The following is a 14,430-nucleotide window of genomic DNA, read 5'->3' on the forward strand; positions in this document are numbered from 1 at the left end:
GCCATATTATTTTCTCTTCTCCTTTGTGTTTGCCTGCAGATTCAGCTTAGTCCAATGCGCTTATTATCGTTTTCATCGTTCGATCGTGCAAATGAAAGGCAACAATGATGGTATATGATGAAGTGACTGAGACTGAAAAGCTGGTATGAACTCTATCTATTTTGTTTTTGTAAATATGACTAGCTTGTCGACCCAGATTTAGCTTTGTTGTGAGAGAACCATGTTTGCAATGACAACTTAGAGATCATAGTTTCTGATGCCATGCTTATTTAGCTGAGAGCTTATAATGGTTTGTCTTGATTGCCAAGATAGATCTTGAGATGACTGTGATGTAGTATGATAGTATGGTATTCTCCTTTGAATGTTTCAAGTGGCTTGACTTGGCGCATGTTCATGCATGTAGTTGAAACTAAATCAACATAGCCTCTATGATGTTCGTGTTCGTGGTGATTTAGATCATGTTCATGCTTGCATTTAATGTTAGTCAAACTCATTGCATATTGATGACTGTTGTCGCTCTCTAGTTGGTCGCTTCCCAGTCTTTTGCTAGCCTTCACTTGTACTAAGCGGGATTACTGCTTGTGCATCCACTTTCATAAACCCAAAAGTTTTTCCATGAGAGTCCACCATACCTACCTATTTGCGGTATCTACCTGCCGTTCCAAGTAAATTTGCATGTGCCATTCTCTAAACCTTCAAGAAATAATCTGTTTTGCATGCCCGAACCGCTCATGTGGTGACAGAGGGCTATTGGTATCTTTCATGTTTTGGACTATAATTTGCATGATTTGAATGGAACTAACCTGGACTGACGCTGTTTTCAGCAGAATTGCCTTGGTGTTATTTTTGTGCAGAAATCAAAGTTCTCCAAACGTCCTGAAAATTTTCGGGGAGCAGTTTTGGAAAATATCAAAAATATCTGCGCCAAGTTCCACCTCAGGGGGTGGGCCAGTGGGCCACAAGCCCCTACTCCGCCACCACCCCCTCGTGGCGGTGGGCAGGCTTGTGGGGCCCACAGGCACCTACCACCCCCAACCCCAGCTATATAAGTTGTCTTTCGTCCCAGAAAAAATAAAAAGAGAAGTTTTCATCGCGTTTTCGATACGGAGGTGCCGCCACCACCTGTTCTTCATCTGGAGGGCAGATCTGGAGTCCGTCTTGGGCTCCGGAGAGGGGAAATCGTCGCCATCGTCATCATCAACCTTCTTCCCTCTCCAATTCCATGAAGCTCTTCGTCGTTCGTGAGTAATCTATTTGTAGGCTCGCTGGGCGGTGATGAGTAGGATTAGATCTATCATGTAATCGAGTTAGTTTTGACGGGATTGATCCCTAGTATCCACTATGTTCTGAGATTTGATGTTGTTACTACTTTGCCATGCTTAATGCTTGTCACTAGGGCCCGAGTGCCATGATTTCAGATCTGAAATTATTATGTTGTCACCAATATATGTGTGTTTTAGATCCGATCTTGCAAGTTGTAGTTACCTACTATGTGTTATGATCCGGCAACCCCGGAGTGACAATAACCGGAACCACTCCCGATGATGACCATAGTTTGAGGAGTTCATGTGTTCACCAAGTGCTAATGCGTTGGTCCGGTTCTTTATTAAAAGGAGAACCTTAAAATCCCGTAGTTTCCTTTTGGACCCCGCTGCCACGGGAGGGATGGACAATAGATGTCATGCAAGTTCTTTTCCCTAAGCACGTATGACGACACACATAATGCATGCCTACATCACATTGACGAACGGGAGCTAGCCACATATCTCTCCGTGTTATAGCTGTTGCATGATGAATATCATCCAAACAAATCACCGACCTATTGCCTACGAGTTTGTACTACTGTTGCTACTGCTGTTACTTGTCTTGCTCTGCTGCTACTACTGTTGCTATTACTGTCGCTTGCTACTGTTGCTACTTGCTACTGCTGTCACTACAACTGTTCCTTGCCGCTACTATTGCTCGTTACACTGCTACTAACTGCTACACTGTTGATTCGCCAGACCGTTGACGGGAATTGACAACTTCCGTCAACGCGGCAACGGAAACGCCATTGATACAATCGTTAGGAATAGTCTGCTGTCAACAGATCGTTTGTGACACCATTGTTCTCATATTACTTTGCTGATACTACTGTGCTTGGAGATACTAATCTTTCAGGTGTGGTTGAATCCGATAATATCAGCTGCTAATACTTGAGAGTATACTCTCACCTCCTGATTGGCAAACCAACAAATTGGGTCGAATACTCTACCCTCAAAAACTGCTGCGAACCCACGCGCTGGTGGGCCATCAACAACATTCTTCCACTTTCTTTACCGGGGAGTGCTATCAGCATTCTTCTAGTGCCGTTGCAGGAGAAGTTTTGTTGTTATAAGCATTCGTCTAGTTAACGCCAGAGATTGCACGGATCAAGGACTCCTTCCCATCTTGTCCACCTCGTTCCTTCTTTCTTTTTCTTTTTCCTTCTTATTTTTGCTTTGTCCGAAATAGGCTTATTGGGCTGGCCTCACCATCCCACTAAGGGCTGGTGTGCCACCCATGGGCCTATTAGGTCCTCTCCCGGGTTGGTGGCCCCTCCCGGTAAAGCCCCGGACCATTAGTCACTCCGAGTACTTTACCGGTAATGCCTGAAATCTTTCCGGAAGCAAAATGCAAAAATCCTATATATCAATCTTCGTTTCCGGACCATTCCAAGGACCCTCGTGATGTCCAGGATCTCATCAGGAAATCCGAACAACATTCGGTTACCAACATCAATAATTCTACTATACCAAAATCGTCATCGAACCTTAAGTGTACACACCCTGCAGGTTCGAGAACTATGTAGACAAGACCGAGACACTCTCCAGTCAATATCCAATAGTGGGACGTGGACGTCCATATTGGATCCTACATATTCTACGAAGATCTTATCGGTTGAACCTCTATGTCAAGGATTCACACAATCCCGTATATCATTCCCTTTCTCCTTCGGTATGTTACTTGCCCGAGATTCGATCGTCGGTATCAACATACCTATTTCAATCTCGTTACCCGTAAGTCTCTTTACTCGTTCTGTAATACAAGATCTCATGGGTAACTCTTTTGTCACATTACTTGCAAGGCTTGTTTGTGATGTTATATTACCAAGTGGGCCCCGAGATACCTCTCCGTCACACGGAGTGACAAATCCCAGTCTTGATCTATGCTAACTCAATGGACACCTTCAAAGATACCTGTAGAGCACCTTTATAGTCACCCAGTAACGTTGCGACGTTTGATACACACAAGGCATTCCTCCGGTGTTAGTGAGTTACATGATGTCATGGTCATAGGAATGTATACTTGACATGCAGAAAACAATAGCAACAAAATGACACGATCATATGCTACATTTATAGTTTGGGTCTTGTCCATCACATCATTCTCCTAATGATGTGATCCCTTCATCAAGTGACAACACTTGTCTATGGCTAGGAAGCCTTAATGATCCTTGATCAATGAGCTAGTCAACTAGAGGCTCACTAGGGACATTGTTTTGTCTATATATCCACGCATGCATTTATGTTTCCATTTAATACAATTATAGCATGGATAATAAACGATTATCTTGAAACAGGAAATATAATAATAACTATTTTACTATTGCCTCTAGGGTATATTTCCAATAGGACAACCATAATTCGTGCTCTTCTAATTGGAGGGAGCCCATCCATGATAGGTGAGGAAAGCCATGTCATGTGTTAATTATTTCACTCATGCTAAATGTATGGACTTTGTAGTTGAATTTAATCAATACATATTTCAACAACATATATGGTTCCTGTTAAACCTGGTGTAGTTAACACGTGCATTGTTTATTTCAGTTCTTTCACATGTGATGTTTAGTTACACAATTCGATGCTTAAGCACCAACTACGTTCTATGAAATTTCAACATTACACTATGAATGACTATTTTTGGTTGCTATTAAGCCCGTTTTGGTGAGCATATGCCATGTTTAACTATTTTTCCTTGCTCGGTTGTTTGTAGTGGCCATATGTCCGTATTCAAGTGCTATATAGTATGCATTTTTTTATTTCAGTTATTCACATTGTGAAGTTCTATATGTGCAAGTTTGTACTTTCTAGTTCAATTTCAAAATACCAGTTTCGACGGCCATATGTGGTTCTTGTTAATCCTGGTGCAGTTAACACGCCCACTGTTTATTTTAGTTCTTGACAATGTGATGTTGAGTTAAACAATTTGATGTTCAAGCACCAACTACATTCCATGCAATTTCAACAGTACCACTATGAATGACTATATTTGGTTGATGTTAAGCCTGTTGTAGTTAGCACATGCCTTCCCATTTTTATGTAGCAATAACTAGTGTGCTTAAATGTGCAGCATACTAGTTTGAATGACTATATTTTGTTGTTGTTAAATGTTAGGCCTATTGAAGATAACACACCTCTCCACTTCTTATTTGCTTATCCAGGGTGCTTAAACCTGCACACTGAAGCTACCATTTTGGGATCATGTTGTTTACCATACATATGTTTGGTTGATGTTTAACTTGATAGTACTTAACATGCCTTTTAATGCACTTACCAAGGACAATATTGGGAACGGTTGTTGTTTTCCATCGAGGTTAGTTTCATCATATGGCTTATATATACTCCATCCACCCCATAGTATAAGATGTCAATATATCAAATATGTGAGTTTTTGGATGTAATATGATCTTATATAATGGGACATGGAATATGTCACTCGTAAAGATCCGCGCATCGACCCTTTTTGCGTATGGGGCAATGAGATACTCATGAACCAACATCAAGTGAGGAAAGTAATAAGGATTGTTAATAGAAGTGATAGAATGTGGCAATTAAACTATTTCCTTACATGTTATCCAAGACAACAGTGAACTATAGGATGGTAACTACGAACTCTATATTGTTCTTTTTACTGTCCATAATGAGTTGTTAGCTTACAAATTTACAGTGTGAGAATCTTTTTTGTTTGTAGTGGTTCCCAAAGCAGTTTACTCAAGATTACCTCTCAAACTACATGATTGGTGGAGGTGCAGAGGTTAAAGTATATCTACCAGGCAACGATGACTACCTACATGTCCTCATCAAGACACAGAAGGATGGGCGGTCCGCCATCACAAGGGGTTGGCCTAGAGTCGTGCATGCATTCTGCATGGAGGAGGACACAATATGGGAATTCCGCTTCACCTTGTACATCTAATAGAATGTCTTTCACCTCTTTCTTTGTTGTATTTAATACAAGTATGCAACTGTGGTTCAACATTCTTTATCAGATCCTCATGTAAATATTATTTCTTGATGTAATTGTTGAACATATGTACCTATGAATGGAATAATGCATTGGTTGTTGAACCTATGTCTATATAAGATGGATATGAAAATTGTTATAGCCTAATTTCAAATTCAAATCCTGCAAAATTTTAAATTGTGGCAATTAAAATAGCGGAAATATGCTTTGCAGGTCATTACACCGCACACGGTTTGTCAAATACAACATGTGTGATATACCTCATGTTTCGACACGATCCAGAGAGAGAAACCGATTATTTTCACAACTTTTATACATATAGAAAAGTATATTTTGTATGATACGAAACATTATTTTTAAACTACTAGAACATTTGTATACAATCCCTAAGCATTTACAAAAATCACAAACATTTTATTTGGAACTTATGAACAATTTTGAAAAATGCAAGGTACATGTTTTGAATTTCACACGTATTTGTTTTTAAAAAATATCACATTTCAAAAATGTAAAGTACATATTTTGAAACGTGTGCCATATACATTTATTTATTGATACATTCAATTTTTGAAGTTGAGCGAACATTTTATTACACTAGTCTCGAAACTAGCGTGAACTATGAGTGATCTAGTATGTAATTATGCGCTAGAGCCCATAAAGTAAGATTGATAGCTCTCTTGAGTGGTTTCTAATTAGAGTGATATGGATTAGAAGCTTAGCTGATGAATGTACATCAATGATACTTTTCTAAATTTACTGATTGTCATACTTCTTATACTATTAGTTGGTCACGTGCAACACTCTCATAATTCATTCTATAATTCTGAAGGTGGTAAATATATAAATATCATGTTGAGTAATGTCAATTTAATGTTTGTTTTAGCTCATGTATGCACCTTCATACTTGATGACGGTACACGAGCGTCATTTAATTTCGACAACTTACCTTTGTTAGGAGAAATGGGGGAATTTCATATCATTATTGGAATCTGTTGGCCCGTCGTTGGTTCCCCTTGTTGCCGGCTTGAGTGTGTGCTCAGTACCTATTGAAGTTGTTTTTTGTCTCAATTCCCTTGTTCACATGGGGAACATAGTTGCCAAACATGTTAATCCTGATGTCTTAAAGCTCTTGAAGAAATACCAACTCATATTTTAATGGGGATTTTCAAGAAAATGATCAAGTTAGAGTTTACATGCTATCAACCTTTGCACTTCATCTAGCAGGAGGATCATAGGAGGAAAAGGAGCCGCAAGACTTCTTGTCTAGTAGGACTAAAGTTGAAGGAAATTTAATGATGTGTTCCAAAATTCACATTATTCCATCCAAAATATACTGCTTGGGACTTGAGGACGAATTTTGAAATTATGTGGTTAAACATCATAAAAGGTATTCTTCTCACTTTACTAGAGTTACTTTTTTGATAAAGACTAGAGTAAGCTTTTTTTAAATGCTATCTCTCCTAGAACTGGACAAGGGTTCTTTTCTCAACCCTTGAAAACTGGCCATCCTGAAAGAAGCATTTTACATTGGTCCAAAGAAGTCTGAATTCCTGGCCTTTTCAGCAAGTCAACTTCGTGGAACTTCTATTTGGACGTTTGCTTGTAATGATTCCCTAAAGTCCAAGGATACAAGAAAGTGTATGAGACACTTTGAATAGATTCGTTCAATATCTAAGTGTGTGGCTAGAATGGGCCTGCTTTTGAGCTCCTCCGGACAAACAATTGAAATCCTACCATACGCTATGCAAGAGATTCTAGATATTGAAGTCACAACTCATGGCACTAAATACATATGTTCTGATGGTATTGGGAAGATGTCTCAGAGATTTGCCAAAAAAAAATGGCTCACCGAATTGGAGTAGACCGTATGAACCCTCCTTTACTTTTTAGATAAGGTATGATGGCTACAAAGGAGTTATTTGTTGTCGACCCTAACTCATTTCGTATTTTTTCTTTGTGGCCGAGCATGAAGAAATTTGAATTTAAGTTCACAATTTATACCATTACAAATTGGAACAAAGCCCAGCCATGCTATATGAATCGTGAAATTATCTCTCTCCTTTTGACTTTGGGAATAAGAGATGAGGTATTCGAGTTGATGCAAGAAGATGACATGTACTCCCTCCATCCAAAAATACTAGTCATAGGGATGGATGTATCTAGATGTATTTTAGTTCTAGATACATCTATTTTTATACATTTGTGAGACAAGTAATACCGGACGGAGAGAGTATCAATTAACTGAAATACTGACAAACAGAGAAGCTGCTCTCTCTATTCTGGGGAAAATTGGTACTGCCAAAACAGTGACATCATCAAAAATATTATTCCAAGGTTATGAACCAAGTTTAGAGGCTTACCTATTGATGACTCTTAAGGCCCGTCAAAATAATAGCTAACTCACATAAGAATTAGATGTAAGATTCATGTTGTGAAAGGTTGTGTTCTTATTGCTTGTCTGGATGAAATTGGCGAATTAAAGTATCATCAATCGTCCATAACAATTACAAAAAAAACACGCGTGCGCAAGGAGTTGCACCTAAATTCTCAGAGTTAGGGATGAGGCAGTTTGTAATTTAAGTACAATATACAATACATAGTTTGGAACACAGTTGTGCCATACATTATTAGTATGCAACTAGATATTCGCAAGTTCAGATCACAGAAATATAATTCTTTGATTTCTTTCATGTGCAACATGTAGTAATTCTTTCACTAGTTCATATCACACACAACAGATTAAACACATGGTTGTGCAAGTTCGGATCACACACCAGACATTTAGAAGTATAGTATATGGTTGTGCAACTTGTAGTAATTTTTCACTAGTGGCAATTCTTTCAAATTTGCATCTACAATATTAGTTGGTGTTGTGTATTCTGTTGAACTGATTATATGCCTTGGCAATGCCACATAAATTGGTTGGTGCACGCACATGCACACACAATATGACAAGGGATGACTCAAGTTGGCATGATATCCCAAAGTCGAGGGGAGGCTTGGCCATTTTGGGTAGCATATGTTGGTCAATGCATCTACAGGTGCTAAGAATTGACCAAGTCATGACCCAGAAAACCCTGACCCAAACATGCAGCATAGATATGACTTGCTGAAGCTGCACAACTCAAAAAAAATGAAGTTCAATCCAAAAATTCTAAGAGAAAGAAAATTTAGCTTGATAAGTTGCACTAGGTAAAGAGCAAGGCAAGTGAACCTCTTGTTTCAACCAAGAAAGGGGCAAAGGTATATATATATTCTAATATGGAGATAACAAAAAAATGTTGTCACTCATTAATAAAATAATTAGTTGAACTTTCATTGCCAGTAAAAAAAGAAAAATCATCATCCACAACCCCAAATTGAACTGGAGAATGATGGTAGCAAGAGAATCCCAAAAGTGGTGTATGAAAGATACATTGCCATTGAGAGATTTACTCGGCTCCTCATAGTTCCTTAGTGATGGAAACGACGGTGTTGGCGCCCGCCTCCTTGGCCACTTTAAGAGTCTCTAATATCACGTCCTCCACCATGAGTAGGGAGCTTGTAGCCTTGTTCAATTCCATCGTTGCCATTATTGGAGAAGCGTACGTCTGCCAGACCCGCGGCCCGACGCAGCTAGCTAAGTAGAGATAATGGCACTCTTCAGTTTGATTCCACTTCCACTGCAACCCTCGCTGCCAAACTCGCCTACTCCGATTGCCTACCCCTCTTCCTCCACCCCTCCTCTCCATCTCCCCTGCCCCGCCAGAGCTCTTCCCCGCATGTCCAACATTTCTCTCCACGCAGCCGATGCATGCCTTCTTGTAGGCAACCGCATCACCGAGCGCAAATTCGAGGCAACTAATTTTTGGGACAGCCTGGGTAGAGGTCTTCCTGAGGAAGCGACACATATATATGTACCTGAATCTTTATTCCCAAAGGCACAAGATTGAGGTGTTATTTCAAGACATAAGGAAGTGCTACAATTGCAACTTTGATGGGGCCAACAACATATTGCTGGAGTGCTTACCGTGTTGCTCTAATTCTTCTATTTCTACATTTTTGCATAATATTAATCAGACGTTGGGGTTACCTGGATAGGTAGAAAGGCCCAAATATTAACTGTATTTACATGTCACATATGATAATATTGGAAGCAAAGTGAGGCACACATTAGGTTTGATATGCATTGTGTGCATACCTTGATTTAACTCGGTGGTATGGTTAGCTACTCGAATTCGTGAAATGTGAGTAGAGGGATAACTGAATTTCCATTTTTTGTTATCCAGCTTTAGTAAAATTTGATTATTTTTTGTTATGATATATTTAGAGCCTAAACACATAAACCTTGTTTCACTATATCACAATGGTCACTTGTTTTTAGACATAATTAGATTTACTTAATGGGTTTTCAGAATCTTGACTCATACAAATATGAGTCTTGCTTTTGTTAAACAATTATTTATGAAACTATGGCATGTTGGGTTAATGGATTGGATGTGCATGTGGTGGACATTTTTTAGGCAGGGGAATTTAGTGCAAAAAAAGATGATGTGCACGAGTGCAAGTAGTTTGTTGACGACATCTCCAAAGGAGATGCTCAAAACTCTGGTATATGTACGGATTGTAGTGCCCAAACCACTTTTATTAACTTTCGTAATCAAATGGGGACCCTTATCGGTCCGCGGACCGGTCGGGACATCCTTTTTACCACAAACCCGAGCCTACTTGGGAAGCTTTTGGGTGTACGAACATCCACTTGACCAAGGAAAATCCCCCACATGGTCCCCCTATCTTTTCTTTCTCTCATCTCTCCTTCCAACAGCACATGACACACACATATTCACCACATGCATGGATCCCCTGTCCTATCTCTCCTCTCAACAAGAAAAATAAGGATTTTCTGTGACTAACGATCGGATGGCCCCCTACCACATCATGTCCACGAACCACGTCCAGGTGAAAAAAAGGACATTTGTAGTGCCCGTTTAGGGGCTGGCATTTGAGATCCCTAATATTTATATATTGCCAAATGTTACAACAATATGTGATATCCATCTGGTGGTATCCAGTATGTCACATGTGGGAACATCTTGGTTGGACTTTGAAACAAGAAGTTCTAGATGTACTTCCTCACTACTTGCGTGAGCATTTTTTTTGGCAAATTCTCAAGTCAAGAAACTGGAGTGAAGTATGAATGGTTTGGCTTGCAACTATGCACTAGACCCTAGAAAGTAAGATGGATAGCTCTGCTACTTTTATTTCCACTCCTATACATATGTCAGTTGGTGGTTTCTACGTAGAGTGATACAGATTTGAAGCATATCATAAATACACATCTCATACTTCTCTAAATTTACTGATTGTCATACTAATTGGACTATTAGTTGGTTAGGTGCAACACTTTTATAATTCTTTCTATAACTCTGAAGCTAGTAATGTCAATTTATTTTTTTGTTTTAGCTTAAGTATGCACCAAGAATTTAAACTACAATTTTTGGGACTCAAGTTTATTCAAGGTTCTTAGACGACCGCTAGCACTAGATTTCATACCTAACCACTCTTTCGGGAAGTGTTTAACTCTCTCCCTCATACTTGATGAAGGTGCACCAGTGTCATTTATTTTTGATAACTTACCTTTGTCAGGATAATCGGGGGAATTGGTCATATCATTAATGGAATTTGTTGACTTCCCGAGTGGTTGCTTATTGCCTTTTAAAGTTATTTTTAGTCTCAATTCTCTTGTTCAAATGGGGAATATAGTTGCCAAACATGTTAATCGTGATCTGTTTAAAGCTCTTGAAGAAATACCAGTTTATATAAAATATACTGATTGGGACCTCAAGAACAAGTTTCAAATTATGTGGTTAAGCATCATATAAAGTATGCTTCAAACTTTGCTAGAATTACTTTCGTTGCCGAAGACTGTAGTAAGCTTTTTACATATGCCAACTCAGCTAGAACTGAACGAGGGTTCTTTACCAAATTGTTGAAAACTTGCCTGCATTATCGCATTTTATCCATCCCGAATGATGGATTTTCCATTGGTCAAAACAAATATGAATTACTAGCCTTTTCAGCAAGTCAACTTGGTGGAAGTTCTGTTTGGATGTTTGCTTCTAATTTTCCCTAAAGGCCGATGATATAAGAAAGTGGATGGGCCACTTTGAAGAAATCCGTTCAATATCTAAGTGTGCGTCTAGAATGGGCCAGCTGTTGAGCTCCTACAGAAATTTTTTTTGAAATCCTACCACTAGAAGTGGAAGAGATTCAAGATATTGAAGTCGCAACTGATGGCACTAAATACATACTTGTCAGATGGTATTTGGATGATGTCTAAGAGGTTTTCCAAACTCACCGAATTGTATTAGACCATACTAACACTCCTTCAACTTTTCAAATAAGGTATGGTGGCTACAAAGGAGTTGTTCTTCTCGAACCTGATTCCTTTCGTAATCTTTTCTCCATGGCCTATAATGACGAAATTCAAATTTAAGAGCACAATGTTTAATGATACAAATTGGAGCAAATCTCGGCCATGCTATATGAATAGTGGAATTATCTCTCTCCTTTCGACTTTGGGAATAAGAGATGAGATATTTGAGTCGATGCGACAAGATGACATGCATGAGTTAGCGGAAATGGTGACGAACTATTCTAGGGAAAATTAGTAGTGCCAAAACAAAGATAACATAAAAAATGTTAATGCAAGGTTATGAACCAAGTTTAGAGATATAAATATTGATGATTCATAAGGCATATCAAGATAATAGGCTCACTCACATAAGAGCTAGATGTAAGATTCATGTTTCGAAAGGTCGTGTTCTTATTGGTTGTTTAGAAAAAACAGGCGAACTGAAGTATCGTCAAGTGTACATCAGAATTGCAAAAAACATGCGTGCGCGATCGACTTCACCTAAAAGTTTAGAATTAGGTATGAGGCACTTTGTAAGTTAAGTACAAAATATAGTATAGAGTTGGGAACAGAGTTGTGCCATACATTATATAGTATTCACAAGTTCAGATCACACATATATAATTCTTTCAAGTGCAAGTTGTAGTAATTCTCTCACTAGTTCACATCACACACACCATATTAAATACATGGTTGTGCATGTTCTGTTCACACATCAGATATTCAGAAGTAAAATACATGGTTGTGCAAGTTGTCGTAATTTTGTCACTAGTGGTAATTCTTTCAAATTTGCATCTACAATACTAGTTGGTGGCGTGCAATCTGGTCAACTAATTATATATCTTTGCAATTGCAGATAAATTGGCTAGTGTGCACACACACAATATCATAAGGGGATGCCTCAAGTTGGCATGATATTAAAAAGTTGAGAGGAGGCTTGGTTGTTTGGGGTAGCATATGGTGGTCAAGGCATCTGCAAGTGTTATGAATGGACCAAGTCATGACCAAGAAAATGTTGAACCAAATGTGCAGAAAAGAGATGAATTGTTGGAGCTGCACAACTGAAGAAAAAGGAAGTTCAATCCAAAAATTCGAAGAGAAAAAAAACTTAGCTTGGTAAGTTGCACAAGGGAAAGAGCTCGACAACTCAACCTATTGTTTCAACCAAGAAAGGGGCAAGGTATATATTTGCATTTGTTTGTTCTCAAACTTTAGTAAAACAAAACTATTTTTTGTTAGGGTATATTCACTTATTGAGAGCCTAACACATAAAGATTTTTTCACTAAGTGATATCCTAACTATATAGTGGTCGCTTATTTTTTGACATAATTAGATTTAGTTAATGGGTTTTCAGAATCTTTACTCATACGACTAAGACTTGCTTTTGTTACCAACAATTTACAAAATTATGTCGTGTTGGGTTAATGGATTGGATGTGCCTTCCTTTTCTTTCCATGCAGATGTTGGACTAATTTTTGGGGCAGGGGCATTTAGTGTAAAAACAGATGATGTGCGCAAGTGGTAGTAGTTTGTTAAGGGCATCTCCAAAGGAGACCCTCAAAACTGGTATATGTATGGTTTATAATGTCTGGACCACTTTTGTTAACTTTTGTAATGCAACGTGTTCCTTAATTTATAGGTCTGCGGAGCGATCCGGACATCCTTTTTTCCGCAAACCGAAACCTACTTCGGGAGCTTTGGGGTGTCGAAACATCCACTTGACCAAGGAAAAAACCCCACGTGGTCCTCTATTTTCTCTCTCTCCTCCGAACCACACACCACATACACATATCCACCACATGCATGCCCCTCAAACATCTCTCCTCTCAACCGAATAATTAGGGATTTTTTTATTAAGGATTGGATGGCTCGCTCTGGCATCATGTCCCACCACGTACATGCAAAAAGGGACATTTACAGTCTTCGTTTAGGGGCTGGCATTTGAGAGACCTAAATATTTATATACTGGCAAATGTTACAGCTAGATGCTATATCCAGTATGAAAAATGTGGGAACATCTTGATTGAACTCTAAAAGAGGAAACTCTGGATGACCTTCCTATCTTAATACTTGCATGAGCTAAAAATTGGCAAATTCTGAAGTCAGCAAACTGGACGGAACTATCACTAGTTTGGTTTGCAATTATGCACTAGAGCCCATAAAGTAAGAAGGATAGCTCTCCTATTTTTATGTCCGCACCTATACATATCTCAGTTGGTGGTTTCTAATTAGAGTGATCAGGATTTGAAGCTTATATCATGAATAAACATCACCGATACTTTTCTAAATATACCGACTCTCATACTTCTTAGACTATTGGTTGGTAGGTGCAACACTCTTATAAATCATCCAATAATTCTAAGGATGGTAAAAAAATACATCCTACCACCTAGGGGTAGCTACCCCACATGTCTCATATACTATCATGTGGTGGTAATATACTACTTTCTCATTGGAAATATGTTGATATACTATATATAAGATACTTCAATGTGAGTTACATGAAAAAATTGCAAATTGGCCCATAATTTTTATTATATTTGTGAAATACGTATATATTTGTATGTAAAATGGAGCATACTCAAAATACGAGACATACTACCAAAAAAGTACTATATATACTCTGTAAACACTCTTATATACTACTCGCTCCATTTCTAAATATAAGTCTTTTAAGAGATTTCACTACAGACTACATACAAAGCAAAATGAGTGAATCTACACTCTAAAATATGTCTACATACATCCGTATGTAGTTCGTAGTGAAATG

The 14,430-nt window shown here is 38.6% G+C and overlaps 2 pseudogenes; both read left to right on the forward strand.

Annotated features, from left to right (window-relative positions):
• The first annotated feature begins 6,346 nt into the window (after positions 1 to 6,346).
• On the forward strand, positions 6,347 to 7,822 carry LOC123400880 (annotated as a pseudogene).
• A 2,897-nt stretch (positions 7,823 to 10,719) lies between these two features.
• On the forward strand, positions 10,720 to 12,201 carry LOC123400896 (annotated as a pseudogene).
• Positions 12,202 to 14,430: the final 2,229 nt, after the last annotated feature.

This window comes from Hordeum vulgare, chromosome 1H (genome assembly GCF_904849725.1).
Source record: "Hordeum vulgare subsp. vulgare chromosome 1H, MorexV3_pseudomolecules_assembly, whole genome shotgun sequence".
NCBI classification, from domain to species: Eukaryota; Viridiplantae; Streptophyta; class Magnoliopsida; order Poales; family Poaceae; genus Hordeum; species Hordeum vulgare.